This window comes from Magnolia sinica, chromosome 10, assembly GCF_029962835.1.
Source record: "Magnolia sinica isolate HGM2019 chromosome 10, MsV1, whole genome shotgun sequence".
NCBI classification, from domain to species: domain Eukaryota; kingdom Viridiplantae; phylum Streptophyta; class Magnoliopsida; order Magnoliales; family Magnoliaceae; genus Magnolia; species Magnolia sinica.
Window position 1 is genome coordinate 31,142,509 of NC_080582.1, and position 4,884 is coordinate 31,147,392.

Below are 4,884 nucleotides of genomic sequence, written 5' to 3' on the forward strand. Positions count from 1 at the left end.
CTCGAGCACGAGATGTACTCGGGCAATGAAAACTCGAGGCGTTATAGTGATTTAGAGGATGTGTTTCTTTTTCTTTTCTGTATTTCTATCAAAAAAACCCCCTTTTCTACCATTTGTATTTCGTTTTCAATTTATCTTTTAGACATTTAAAGTTTAATATTTTACGGGAAGTTCTTTGAATCCCCTTTGAAAGCTTACAACCAAGCAAAGTACAAACTGTGTTTGACACATGCAGTAAAAGGGTGCCTAACCTCTTCATTTTTCGTAACCACAGCCCTTACCCATAATCCACGATGCAGACCTATCCAAGACTCATTAGAGTCAGGAATTCTTCAACCTTTATGATCTCATGGCGATTCCACGGATTCTATCCAACATGGATTCTGGAGCCTTCATTTTGTCTAGTGGTGACTTTGATCGATACATGGACACGAGTAGGTTGCATGAGGTGTTACGAATGGTATAAATATAACCATTAACCTTCTCTTCTCAACCCCTCTGCGAGGTTCAGGTATCTCTATGCTATGGGTTTCATTGGATCTGGATATACTTCAAATTTATGCCTTCACATGCTATTATTCGTATTAACCAGGTATCTAAAATCATTAATCTTCTCTTCTCAACCCCTTTGCAAGCCCTTACCCATAATCCACGATGCTGACTTTACGTTCAACCCAAACGAATGTAGCCAAGGCGCCGGTTTTCTGGCCCCTGAGTCCCCCCTGCAACCCCTGCCAACTATTTGTAGAAGTGCTCCGACCAAGTCTCTCCTGCTGGATCTATAAGCCTTTTGCGTGGAACGTGTCTACCATGCTCCCAGGATCCCCCCAGATCATGATCTTTTTATCTTTTAAGTTAAAGAGCCCTCCCTCTAGGCTGATGTGGAATGTGATGTTCCCAAATCGACTTCCATCGGCCCCAGTATAGACGACTCAGAATTTGTTCCCCAGTCTCTAGTTGTTGCTTCCTCCCCAGTATCTCAGACCAATGCCCATTGTCAACACCAAGTTAACCTGATTGCATCATCGGCCTATGATCAGGGGATATTCTTTGAGTGGAATCAGGCGATCGAACCTTCCTATTTCACTCCTCCCAAACCTCCAAAGCGCACCAGAGGAGGATGTAGAGCCCTATCTGAGGGTCATAGCCTATTGAAATCAAGATCATCTTTCCAACTGGTTGAGGAATATGCATTAGTAGTGGCTTGGAATTCCTTCCCTCATGGCGCAGACATCAGGAAAGAGGCAAATTTAGAGATCCAATTGTCAGTAGATCTCTCGCCTTTCTTCCTCAACATCCCTCGACAACATGAGCTACCGGTCCCGCCATGCGAATTTGAAGAACAACCACTCCTTATAGTGCGTTTGACAAGCCCCCTTCTTCACTGGCATTTGTCTATAGCTCTAGAACCGATGAAATCAGCAGAACAGCTAGTCATTCCTATTCGAGATGATCCTCTTCCTATCTCCCCTCCTCTTGTCAAAGTTCTTAATCCTGCGAACAATCCATTAGTGCCAGAGCACCCCAAACCCAGAACCTATAGCAAAAGAAGCAAAAACTTGTTGGGATGTCAACCTCATATCCGTCTGCTGCTCCCAGTTAGCTCTAACAGTAGGAAAACTAATCTGAGCTGGAACGATAGACTCAAGAAGCTCAAACGTCAGGGACAATTGGTTGAGCAAGCCAACGATGGATAATATCAACTTCTGGAATGCCCGGGGAGTAGGTAATTCTCCTACCATCAGATCCATCAAAAGACTAGCTAAGAGATACAAGCCCTGTATAATTGTAATTTTGGAACCAATGCTCCGAGATGAGAAACGTGTGAAGATTGGTCTCAAGCTTGGCTTCTACTCCTCATTCTCTAATGCGTCTCAAGGAGGTAAAATCTGGATTTTTTGTACATCTTTTCTAACTGCCAATGTAATTCTTGTATTCAATCAAATGTTATCTCTAGAAATAGGAATCCAGGGAATTCCAACTATAACCACAGTTTCTGTAGTTTATGTAAAATGCTCGAGGTATCAGCGTAGGACCCTCTGGGATTAGGTGAATGGTCTATGTTGAGGGTCAAATATGGCATATCGGACCCCATTTATTACTTGGTTTTATGAACATGATAATGTTTAATGTTCTATTTTAATCATGTTTGTATTGTAAGGTGAATTTAAGAGCTTGGATTGAAAAGGATGCTAAAAGCATGGATTTAACACTCAAGAATCACCAAAGCCAAGGATGGATCTTATGAGACCAAGAATGAAGAATTCACATGCCAAAGATCCAAGAAAACCAAGTGAGGATTGAAGAGCATTGAAGACTTGAAGTTAAGAAAAGGAACCCTAAAAATCAGCATCCCTCGACTAGTCTAAGCCCATCATCGACCAGTCAAAGGATCCTGCTCGACTAGTCGAAGATTCCTCGACTCGAACTTCAACGACAAAATCCTCTAAATTCCCGTCATCCTCGACCAGTCGAAGGTTGTCGTCGACCAGTCTAAGGTTACGTAGACAGCACACGAATTGCGAAAATTTGAGACGATTTCTGGATTTTTCCAACTCAGAGCGAAAGTTGGAGTTTCAAAACTATAAATAGGGGTCTCGAGGATGTTCCTAGGCATCTTCTAGGGTTTAAGGAGTGGAGTAAAAGCATGGAGAAGCCGTCGCCAAAAGTTTTTCTTCCTCTTCCTTAGTTGTTTTTATGCTTTTCTTAAGAGATTTTAGTTCAATCATGTATATGATTGGCTAAACCTCTTAGCTAGGGCTAAGAGGTGAAGCTTGTAGCGTGATGGGATATTTTTTTATTGCTTGGATTCATGTTTATGTTGAACTATCTTTGATTCTAATTTGATATTTAAGAAATACTTTCAGTTTTTAATTATTTGTTGTGACTCAAATTACAATAGATCTGTGATAGCTTTGAGTATGTTCTTTTAATGTATTGAGACTGTGAAATTAGGAAATCTTGTTGTTCACCATCATCCCATGGGCATGGTTAGGTGATGGAATCCTGCCTAATTTTTCCAATTCTCTTATGATTGGTCGTGGGATTGGTAAATCCTGTTATCTGCCTTGTCCCCTGGGCATGGTTTTTTAATGGAATCACTTACAGTTCTCACACCTCTCATCCATTGAGAATTAGGTCAAAGGAAGTTCAGATTTGGTTTTAATGAGATATCTTCCAACTAGATAAGATGGGATTCTGATTCCAGTTGTGTCATTGAATCAAGCATAAATCCCCCTTATCTCTACAAGTGGATCCTTGGAAACCCTAGTTACCACCTTTAAATTTATTAGTTTTTAATTAATCTATTCACAATTACTCTTTCAAAATATTTAGAATTAGGTTTACATCTTCTTTTAGTTATAGTTCTACATAATTTCAGAAATGTACAAGTTCAGTCCCTGTGGATTCGACCTTTGTCTCATCGAGATTATTACTACATTGCGACCCTACACTTGGGGTTATGAACAGTCTAACATCGGGTCTCTCTTCCTTGTAGCTTATGGCAGGGGACTTCAACGCAGTTCTGTTCGTCAATGAGAAAAAGGGAGTTGGTTCTTTCAACACCCGAAGTTCTCAAGAATTCTCGGATGGTCTTAACAGGGCAGGCTTATTCGACTCTGGTTTCACAGGAAACAAATTCACCTGGTCGAATAACAGGAGCGGTCAAGCACGAGTTTAGGTCAGATTAGATAACGCCTGCTGTAATAACCTTTGGCTAAGGACGTTCTCTTCATTTCAGCTTCGCCATTTGTCGAGATTCAACTCCGATCACTCCCCCATGCTGCTGTCTTTTCGTCCCCAGTCGAAGTCCTTCCCTAAGCCTTTTCATTTCCAACGAATGTGGATGAGCCATGACACATTCCAGCAGCAGATCAGGGATGCTTGGGCAATTGAAGCAGAGGGTGATCCGCTACAGATCCTCCTTTGCAAACTCCTCCACGTTAAAAGAGCCTTTAGGACCTGGAACGAAGAAGTTTTTGGTAATGTATTCCTCAACATCCAGCGGGCAGAGGAAGAACTTGTCAGAACAAAGGCTGCTTTGCAAGAATCAAATAATCCAAAAACCCAGTAGGAATTTAATGATGCTAATATGAACCTAGCTAAATGTGAATTGTACGAGGAGATTTTTTGGAAGCAGAAGGCTAGAATCCATTAGCTGCAAGAGGGCAACAGAAACATGAGGTTTTTCCACAAGGTTGCAACTGATCGGGCTAGGAAATCGATAATTAGAGAGATTAAACTGGATGATGGTTCAGTGGCAGCAGATCAGGACTCTATTAAAGCTGCAGCCATTGGCTTTTTCTCTTCTCTCTTAACAGGGACTCCATCTTCAATCTTGGAGCCGCTGCTGAACGTCATCCCCTCCTCTATTTCTGATGAAGACAACGTTGATCTGATGGCTGATCCAGCCATGGAAGAAGTGCTGCAGGCGGTGAAAGCTATCCCTCCTGACGGAGCTCCTGGTCATAATGGATTTACGGGTGCTTTCTTCCAAGTGTGTTGGGAGATAGTGTGCTTCGATATCCTCTGCACATTCTGCTTCCTCTTCAATGGTGGATCTCTCCCTAGAGCATTCACAACCACCCTGCTTTGTCTTATCCCTAAAACCCAAGCCCCAGATAAGTTTACAGACATCTAGCCGATCAGCTTGTGTAACTGTATATATAAGATACTCTCTAAAATCATAGTTGATAGGCTAAGTAGAGTCCTACCAAAAATCATAGATATCCATTAGGGGGCTTTTGTTCAAGGTAGAAGTATTGTGGAAAGTTGTGCCCTAGCCCAGGAATTGTTTAGAGACATTGACAGAAAAGTTAGAGGAGGAAACATTCTGATCAAACTGGACATGGAGAAGGCCTACGACAGGTTGGATTGGGGTTT